Source organism: Pinus tabuliformis, chromosome Q, assembly GCF_031772625.1.
Source record: "Pinus tabuliformis cultivar Carrire ecotype Pingquan chromosome Q, CPIR1, whole genome shotgun sequence".
Lineage (NCBI taxonomy): Eukaryota > Viridiplantae > Streptophyta > Pinopsida > Pinales > Pinaceae > Pinus > Pinus tabuliformis.
In genome coordinates, this window is record NC_142296.1 from 115031740 (window position 1) to 115043095 (window position 11356).

Below are 11356 nucleotides of genomic sequence, written 5' to 3' on the forward strand. Positions count from 1 at the left end.
GATAGCAAGAAAATCTTTCTCCAAAATCAAGAAAAAACCAAGGACACCAACTTTTAGGAAAGCAAGGCAAAGTAATGCAAAGGTTGGGTTATAAATAAATTGAAACCAATTCTCTATTTCAAAGACTTAGAACATCCAATAACTTCACTAAGAAGCCTTGAACCCAAACACAGAAACCAACACCTTACCAAAAATCAAACCCTAGCTTGACTAGGTATTTTCGCAAAGAGAGACAAGAAACTGATAATTTGCCAGAAGCAGGACTTTCCAAGGCAATCAATGACTAAATAGAAGTAAGAAACATCAGAAAAAACTAATTACTGGACTCAACATTTGAAAAATTCAAATAAAACTAGGCATACGTGACTGTGCAGTGACAGACCCGCGCATATATCAACTGTTCTCAAGGAAACATGCATATACGCGTATTTATTTGGACAAAAAAGCATGTATACACGACTGTATAAATTGAAACTGGCGTATAGAAAAGTCAGTAAGGAAAAATAAAAAAATTAGGTCTGATCCAAAAGATCAGACTGTTTGCCCAGGTTATAGACAAGTCAAAGATACTAGAAAGAAAGGAAACCAAACAAGAAAGCCTAGATCAAGAAATAAAACAACCCAAACTAGGAAAAACTAGAAGTATTCCCCAGTGGAGTCACCAATTCTGTTATGGGAATAATACACCTTAGGGTATGGGTTGAGCACCCCAATAGAATAGAGGGCATACACCAACATGAACCAGACAAACAAGTAGGCTTAATACTTAAACTATTGAAGTTGGAAGAAGAAGTATAATACCCGAATGTCCTACGTTTGAGGTCATTCTCATAGGGTCCAAACCCTTTTCTTCCTCCAATTCCTTAAAAACTGCAACTCATTCAATCAAAGCATATACAACAACAGTAATTGAAAGCATGTTCATGATATAAGTGTTATATCATATAAGAATATACATATAAAACATGAAATCATACATCAGTTAGATTAAAACATGAATTAAAGCATTATGATTTGATCATTAGGAACAATATATGGCTTCTTTATTGATTAAAACAAAATAATATGGAAATACAACCTGATCCTTCTCCGAATCCAAGCGAAACCTTCCTCTGGATCCGTCCATCCCAAGCCTCAACAATCCTCTTTTAAACGCATACACATGGATGCCATATAAATGAGATGGACATCACAATGACAAAATAGGGGTTTCCTATGGTTGGGAATGTAGGAGGCACAGGGTTAAAATTAGACTTAATCAGGGAAAATTTGGATATAATATCAATATGCTATCTTTCTCTCCCCTTACACCTTCCTCATGAGGTGTATTTATATGACCTCAAAACAGTTCTTTTTAGTTGGGAAACAGTTAGGCCACGAGCTCTTGTAGGTAGGCTTCCAGTGTAACTGGTAAACCCCACCCCAAAAATAGGGATTTTATATTTTTTTCATATTTTAAATCATATATGCGGGTTGGGTATATCTTAACCTGCGTGTGCACACGATTTTTACAAGGCAGTGTTGCATATGGAATTTAAAATAACATTTTTCAATATTTGGACCAAGTCTAAAGGTAAAGGGATACCCAAGGCAATGACTTAGAGAATCAAGTATACAAAGGTGGTAACTGATGCTATAACACTTATGATATAAGAAAAAAGGGATTTAATAAAATGCAAAAAACAATGGCAAATCCATTATAACATACAATAATTTTGGCTAATTTCCTTTATAAACAAAATTTAAGTTTCACAAAATAGAGAAGAGTCATTCAACTTAATAATCACAACCATTATCATAAAATCCCTCTCCAACCAATCATTCAAAAATTCATAGGAGAAGTGGATGCACCTGAAAATATTTCTCCTCTCCTCTGAGTATTGAGAAATACTGGTATAAGCTGGCTGGGAATCTTGAAAATTATTCATGGGTTGGTGACGTGAATGATAATTATGTGGACCTTTTTGAACAGACTAATTTGATGTACGGAAGGCTGTAAAAAGGAGTAAACCAAATTTTTACATATAACAAAAATAATAGCACAAACAATATTATAAAATAATATAATAAAGCATATCGGGATTTTTGGCTATCTGAGGATTTACAACGCAGCCAAACTTATGATTCCTAAGTTTTCCGAAATACCATTCCAAAGCCACGTGTCATTTCATATCAACTTTAGGAGTTTTTAAACGTATTTCCATGCCAAAAATCCCAATAACCTGATACTGTTGGACTTGATATGTCATACAATCCAATTAATCCAAAAATATGATCCATTCAACTATCGGGAATTTTCTAACAAATGAGCTTGAAAAAATCTGATACAACTTTCGGACCCGATTTGTTTCAAAGCTCTAATTTATCATGGTTTCAATTCTTCCCTCTTTTGGATGTTCATAAGATATCGTGGTTTTTCGTTGCGAACTAGTCCAAATCCTCTGATAGTCAAATTCCTCCAATAGGCCATTCACATTCCATATGTCACATTCAGTTTTGGTTTTTGCCGCAATTCTAAATAAGCCACTTGTTATGGTCCCGAGATCTATTTTGATTGGTCAATATGTTTTGTTATGATTCGAGTTATTTGATAATCGGTGATTGAATTGCTGATTATGGATTGTAGGGCTGATTCTGGAAGAATCATTCTGTTTTGATTTTGTTTCAACAATGTAACAACTACAACTCCAAAGAAAAACCAAGGTAGTTAACAAATTGCTATTTAGGGAATTTATTAAAACAAACCTTCGGCTGGTTCAGAGTTTGTTAGACTTAATTTGGTTTTGATTTCTAAAATTTGTAAATATCAGGCTCATATATATCCATTAGGATTAATATACAGTTCGATTTTCTTTTTATGTAATTTTTGGTTAAGCGATTGGGGAAAATGGTTATAACCGTCAAATGTATAAATACCCATCTTGATTGTGAGATCAAAGTTCTGAATTCAATTCACAAAAGACACTTATTAGTGCACTATTGACTATAAGTGATCTTTTCATATTTATGTGAAACCATTACACAGTTATGGAGAAGGAATATTGGGCTTAATCTTGGTACTATTATCTCGATTTTCTTTGTTCAGTTTTTAAACAAATTATGTATTCTTTCATCTCTGTATATTGTATCATTTTAATATTTCTCACTATTGAGGATATTAATCAAAGCGATGTTGCATTCTGATGGAAAAACCCAAAACAATTATTTAATTACATGTCAAATGAAGATACAACCACAATAATAATGGAAGAGTCTACGGTGGGTATGGTCAAGATAATACACATCAGACTGTTGGCAATTTCAAAAAAACAAACTTATTTACATATTAAATAATAAGCTACTATAGAGTTTAACATTGAAGCTACCAATATAGTCATCATCACTTAACCCAAACCACTACCACAATTTGGTTTGAGAAGATTTATCCCGACCATAAGTTCATTGAAAACCTAGGAAGGGAGGGATAAAAAATGCCTTATATATCAACAAATGTATTAGCATGCATATCATCTTAGACAGGGCCCACTAGAAATACCAATTACTGCAAGCCTTGAATTACTGACTGGCTACATGAGAAAGTCTAACAACATCAACATGATGACCAAATATTTTCATTTAACCCCAAAGATCCACCTATAAACCATATATTATTGACAAAAAATAGAGGGGGGATGTCATTGATAAAGGTTTTCAACTAATCTTGAAATATGGAACATATGACATGTTAAAAGCATTAGACACTACCAAACCCAAATAATAGTTTCCTGCAAGGGCACAACTTCACCACTCAGGAATGCTTTCCTCCAAAACTTAGTGTATGAACCTACATATAAAGAAACTTATGAGAAAAAATGAAAAGTTCCACGTCAGATTTTTAACAAAACAATTCATCATTTTGCCTATTTCATTGATCGTTTTTGTCATTCCCGTCACTGGCACTTCCAATACAAATACTATACAAAAATGTTGACATCAACAAATCTTCCTTTATCTTCAACTTCTTAGATTTCATGTACAGAAAGGATGGATAAAGGAAGGAAACTGTAGACTCTCTATATAGAAATAAGAAAATGAAAATAATGCATCATCATAATGTGAGACCATTCCTTGTCGCCAAAAATACTACCATCAACTATTCACAATGTTAAAGGGGCAATTTGATCAACATTTATCCGAGATATCCAACCACCTAGGTGAGTGGCCTCCATTTGTACAATGTTAGCTATATCCATAGAGCAACCCATAGTCCATCGTTCCATTTATTTCTTTGGTGCTTCCTTAAACAATTTATGAACCCAAGAAAATTTTGGTTCATCTAAACTTCGGATACCAAAAGAAGCTAATTTTCTGAATTTTTGTAGCTCCTCCCCTTGAATTCCTCAATTTACTTTACCAATTGGAGAATCCCATTCTAACCAAGTTTTAGCACCTCCAAGGTCTCCAGACCTACGACTTCATTTTTCTCTTTGGGAAAATGCAACAGCCATAGAGTCCACACCTGCACTCATAATTGGTGACACCCAATTTAAAGTATGACTACAATGCATGTGTGCCTTGTATGACATTCCTAATCAAACAATCATATCTAAAAATTCCGGCATGCTTTCCTCTTTTACAATCTTGTTTTTTCCGAGTCTTCATAACGTTTTAAAGTGTATTCTCTTTAAAACAATTACATGACGGTGCCTAAAGAATTTCTCTAATTAAGAATCTAATATATTCTTCTATTAACCACATCTTATGATATAAGCAAAAAGGGACTTAAAAAAAATGGAAAAAACAATGGCAAATGCATTATAACATATAATAATTTTGGCTAATTTGCTTTATATACAAAATATAAATTTCACAAAATAGAGAATAATCATTCAACTTAATAATCACAACCATTAGCATAAAATCCCTCACCATCCAAGCATTCAAAAATTCAGGGAGAAGTGGCCTTACCTGAAAATATTTCGCCTCTCCTCTAATTATTGAGAAAGACTACTACAGGCTGGCTGGGAATCTTGAAGAATATTCATTGGCTATTGATGTGAATGATAATTCTGGGGACCCTTTTGAATAGACTAATTTGATGTATAGAAGACTTTCAAAAGTAGTAAACCAAATTTTAGTACATATAACACAAATAATAGCGCAAACCATAATATAATCAAGCATATTGGGATTTTTGTCTATCTGAGTATTTACAACGCAGCCAAGCTTATGATTCCTAAGTTTTTCGATATACCATTCCAAAGCCATGTGTCATTTCATATAAGCTATTAGAGTTTTTAAACATATTGCCATGCCCAAAATCGTGATAACCTGGTACCACCAAACTCGATATGCCATACATTGCAATTAATCCTAATATCAGATCCATTCAACTATCGGGCTTTTTGTAACAAATGCACTTGAAAGACTACGATACAGCTTCTGGATCCGATTTGTTTCAAAGCTCTAATTTATCATTCTTTCAAGTCTTCCCTCTTTCAGATTTTCATTAGATATCGTCATTTTGGTTACAAACTAGTCCAAATCCTCTAATAGTCGAATTCCTCCAATAGGCCATTCGCATTCCATATGTCACATTTAGTTTTGGTTTTCGCCCCAATTCTAAATAAGCCACTATTATGGTCTCAGGCTCTGTTTTGTTTGGTTTTTCAATATGTTTTGTTATGATTCGAGGTATTTGGTAATTTCATATTGAATCAGTGATTATGGATTTTAGGACCAATTCTGGAAGAAGCATTCTGTTGTGATTTTGTTTCAACAATGTAACTACTACAACTCCAAAGAAAGAGTAAGGTAGTTGAAAGATTGTTTTCAGGAAATTTGTTAAAACAACCCTTTGGCTGACTCATAATTTGTTGGATTGATATCGGTTTTGATTTCTAAAATTTGTAAATATCAGGTTTAGATATCTCCATTAGGATTAATATACAGTTCGATTTTATTTTTATGTAATTTTTGGTTAAGTGATTGGGGAAAATGGTTATGACTGCAAAATGTATAAATACCCATCTCAATTATGAGATTGGGGTTCTAAATTCAGTTCACAAAATACACTTATTAGTGCACTATTGTCTATAAGAAATCTTTTCATATTTATGTGGAACCATTACACACTTCTGGAGAAGGCATATTAGGCTTAATCTTGGTACTATTATCTTGATTTTCTTTGTTCTGTTTTCAAACAAATTGTGTATTCTTTTATCTCTATATATTGTATTAGTTTAATATACTTGTGTGTTAAAAGAGGACAACGTCTGAATTTGGAGTTGTGGGGATAACAAGGTTGATTTGTGAGATTGAACCTCTGATAGAAAGGCAGATTCAGAGGTTTTCATTTTAGGAAAGAATACTTTAGACGTAAACAAATCTTCAACGTTAGTTGGAAAAAAATTATGAGTCTTGAATTTTCTAGGCCTGCAAGGGGTATTTCCACTTCTAGATACAATAGCCATAGGGCCATTTCCTTTGTCTTGGGTGGAGAGACAACCAAATTCATTTAGAAGTTGTCCTTCATAATCACCACTTTCAATCAAACACTATGGATGCATGTCTCTAGAATTAACTATTGTTCGCATGCGACTAGCTTTGAGAACACCATTAGTAAGGTGAAAATTCAGTAAGTTTGGTTGTGCCCAAGAACCACTACCAAAGGAAGAATGAGAAAATGTATTTGCAGATGACAATGGTGACATTAGAGAGGTGGGGAAACTACGTTGTTCAGAATTGGAGGAAGACATCATTAAGACATAAGAGGCAGATCTAGGTGAAAGAGGATTCATGACATCCATCTTATTTGATGAATTCATCGTGGTTCTCTAAGAAAAAATTGATGAACAAGTAGGTGGATACAACGGACGCAATTCATCAGTGGTATATGTAGAAAAGTACACTCTGCGAGAGAAATTAATCCCACCTTTGCAAAGGCAGGTTCGATATTGGGCATGGTATAGTGAGCATTCAGAAACACCATGTGCATACTCACAAAGATCACCCCTCTTACAAGCCCCTTTATGAAAATCAGGGCAAGGAACACAACTATAATGATACTTTCTAGGGTCCCTTCTTTGAGCATTTTCACCCATGTGCACAAAAGGGCATTCAGTTCAATCACGAGAATAAGCTCTGGAACAAGGCCTTACCTTAAAAGAATACATATGAAACTCATCAGAATTTTAGATTCTATTCTTGATGTCAAGTAGAGAAGAATGCACTACAAATTCTTTCTTCTCACCGCAATCACACAATTTCTTTGAAATGTCTAAATATGTTGGGGGTGATGATAATGGAGAATTGAAAGTTGCAGGGCTTGTTGAATCAGGGGATGAAAAGAGAGGCGACAAAGTAGACACAAATACTACACATCCATGCTCGTCAAAAAAACACCTACCACCCTCTAGCAAGTAGAATCATGAACTTTCCCTATAGGAGGAGTTGTCACAGGCCCCTCAGTGCGTGTAGGAGGAGTTGTAACAGGCCCACCAGTGCGTGGAGCAGAAGGAGATGGACCTACACTCTAACTCATTTTCAAATTAAATTAGAAATAAAAGTTAAAGTCTAAATGATTCTGATAATTATGTAAGAGTTTTTAACCTTCAAAACAAGCTACAATTAGGACTCCCCCCGTAAGGCCTTTCAGGTCCAATTCTAGGAAGGGACAGACTTCTAGTTAGGATGAACTGCACTTATCTGAAGAAAAAATATATGAAAATATGAATAAATTTCCTTACAGGCAATTGCAGCAAGCCCACATCATACGATATTGTCATATTGGGTTTAAACAACCCATAATTGGGTGCTAAGCTTGATCCTACCTTCAGGTCCTCATTGAAGAGCGCAAAAATATAGGTTTGAATGTACCTATTTGGTCCCAATGGGGTCCCTACCATGGAGGTCACATGTTTGATTAGATTACCATTGTAAGTAATTGCATTCTGCAAGCTCACCCCTACCTATGTAGGATCCCCAACAGATGGCCATCTCGTTTCTGCCACCACTATATCAACACCAGGGTAACCCAGATATTTCATGGGTGAGGACATTGCATCAATATGATCATCAAACATATTTTAATAAGTGAACCCAATGTTTGAGTCATAAAAAACAGAGTTGGTCTTGAAAAGTGCATATGCTAGGGTTTGATCGGTGGGATTACTCTTGTAAGAAAAGAAGGGGTATGAGTTGATCATTAAAGGGGCCCCCATCTTCTACAGGAAGTTAAGAAGGGATTTCATGTCAAAAATCTCATTGAAACAACTAGCAAAGGGGGGAAAAGATGTAGAAAGTATGGCCATAGAATAAGCTGTAGTGACCTTAATTTGCATGTCAAGTGAAACCTGAGCAAGGGCAATGTGCAAGTTCTACATTGCAGGGAGAAGATGGGAAATCAAAGCTCTATCCTCGATGAACAGAACCTCATTTCATACTGAGATCCCAGTGATATCAGTGACATTAACAAAAGGAATGATATTGTTCTTAATCCAATTCTGTGCTTTAGTCAGTTGGTTCAGGGATGGGATTTGGTCGTTACCAATGCTTACAACTAACCCAATTCCTGTGTTAGAAAAAGCTTGAATAATTAGAGGATTTGCTCCATATAGTTTCACTTTTGAAATAGTTGTATGTTGAACCAACTTTGCAAATATAGATGGTGGAGGAATATTTTTTGTATTTTTTCCATAGTCAACACTTAGGGATGGTGATAGGTGCACCAAACTCCTACCTTTGGGTCCCCTTTCTGCAACAATTCCCATTAGCAAACACAAAATGAAATAAAAGTTATACAAATAACAGAACCATATTGATACCCATATTGAAAGTCATATAAGAAGTACATGTCCTGGATATTAGTCTCATAACCATGATAGTGCCAATAATGAAATTCATATCAACGGCATAACCAAAAGAAGAAATCCCAAACATATTCAATCATCATGACAACAAATATTGAAAATCATGTCAACAACACAACGGTATGAATACTAACTCATACAATTTCACAAAGCCACATCAATATCATGTGAATACTAGCATTCATAATCACATGAATACTTATCATAACCAACATTCATAATCACATGAATACCTATCATACCCATATCAGTAACCAGTAACAAATATTGAAAATCCTGTTAACAAGCCAACATTAGGAGTGCATATCATACAATTTCATAAACCCACTATTGTAAATCTTGTCAACAACATAACCATTTAAATTCCAACATTCATAACCACACGAATACCCTTCATAACCATATCAGTCACCAATACTGAAAAACCTATCATCAACACAATGATATGAATGCCTACTTATACAATTTCACAAACCCAACAAAATTATTCAACAGCTCCATAGGTGGATTTTGTGTGGAGAATAGTCTTTATGTTCGTGGATGTGCCTGTTGCACTGACATATTATTGGCAAATTAAAATGTCAAAGACTACTTGGTTCAATGAAAGTGGACCAAACTCCTGCCTCTGGGTCTAACTATGCAACAATTCCCATTAGAAAACACAAAATTAAATGAAAGTTATGTAAAGAACAAAACCATATCAATACCCATTTTGAAAATCATATAAGAAGTGAATTTTCTAAATATCAGTCTCATAACCATGATAGTGCCAATAATGAAATTCATATCAACATCATAACCAGAGAAAACAATCCCAAACATATTCAATCATCATGACAACAAATATTGAAAATCGTGTGAACAACACAACGGTATGAATACTAACTCATACAATTTGACAAATCCACATCAGAACCATGTGAATACCAGCATTCATAATCACATAGATACTTATCATAACCAGCATTCATAATCACATTAATACCTATCATAACCATATCAGTAACCAGTAAAAAATATTGAAAATCTTGTCAACAACACAACATTAGGAGTGCCAATTCATACAATTTCATAAACCCACCTTAGACCCACTGTTGCAAATCTTATCAATAGAAAAACCATTTAAATTCCAACATTCATAACCACACAGATACCCTTCATAGCCATATCAATCACAAATACTGAAAAAATTGTCAACAACACAATGGTATGAATACCTACTTGTACAATTTCACAAACCCAACAAGATTATTCAACAAATCCACATGCGAATTTTGTGTGGAGAATACCCTTTATGTTCGAGGTTGTGCCTGCTACACTGACATATTATTGGCAGATGAAAATGTCAAAGACTACTTAGTTCACTGTGCTAGTTGAGAGAAATGCCAAGAAGGCCGCCACTAACATGTACAAGGTACTGCAAGTGGGCATCCATGAAGATCAAAACGTCGTAACAAGCATTGCATTGGGTGAGGATATGTGATTCAATCTATTTTCGAGGGATTTTTTCAAGCGCCATAGTTTGCATCTGTTTGGTAGTATGAATACATGGTTTTTCCTGGATATTTCATTCTACAACTAAACTATGTTTCAGAGCGTTGTCTACGGTGCCATCAGTTGGTTGCCTAAAGCGAAAAAGATGAACGTCGTGGATGAAGTTATCAAAACTCGATGAGTGCAGTCGTTCATCGCCCTACACATGCCCAAAAAGCATACTAGTTTTAGGTTGGTGAATCTGCTACAATGTCGTGAGGAGGAACCTCACGATAAAAAACCTATCAACTTAATCAGAAAATTAACACTATAATTTTTGTGTTCTTATTTTCTAAATTATATATATATATATATTTTCTTTTTTCTTTTATTTTTTTTGTTAAATACTTTGTTTTGGTTAAATTTAAATAAGGTAAAAGAAAATTTAAAAAAATTAAAATTAATAATTTTTTAAAAACATATTTTTCATATATAAAGAATATGGAAAAATAAATTTTGTTTTTTTTACTTTGAAAACATTATAAATAATAAAATTTTCGTTAAAAATGATTAATTATTATTATTATTATTATTTTAAACTCCAGTTTGAATGTCATAAAGATGTCTCATTTAAAATAAATTATTGAAAAAAAAATAGATTTTATTGGAAAACAAAAATAATATTAAAATATACTATAGTAAAAGTTAAGGAAATATTGTGGTTATAAAAAGTAAAAAAAAAATATCATTAAAAAATTAATAGTTTTGTTTTTTTAAACGGAATGGTAAATGTCATAAAATTGTCCCATTTAAAACAAATTGTTGAAAAACAAAATATAGCTCCTGGATACATCATTAATATCTTAAAATCTATTGATGCATCCCTTGATGATGGACTCACTTAGTAGTCCAAAACATTGGATTCATAAAACTCTATAACAGGTCATTCCTCCTCTATTAACAAAATTAATTTTATTGTAAAAAAAAAATAATATTAAAATATATTATAGTAAAAGTTATGGAAATATTGTGGT

General features: G+C 33.7%; 2 pseudogenes; both read right to left on the reverse strand.

The window, feature by feature from the left end:
• Positions 1-6536: 6536 nt before the first annotated feature.
• Positions 6537-7366, reverse strand: LOC149218494 (zinc finger CCCH domain-containing protein 24-like; annotated as a pseudogene).
• A 27-nt stretch (positions 7367-7393) lies between these two features.
• On the reverse strand, positions 7394-8750 carry LOC149218495 (glucan endo-1,3-beta-glucosidase 7 pseudogene; annotated as a pseudogene).
• Positions 8751-11356: the final 2606 nt, after the last annotated feature.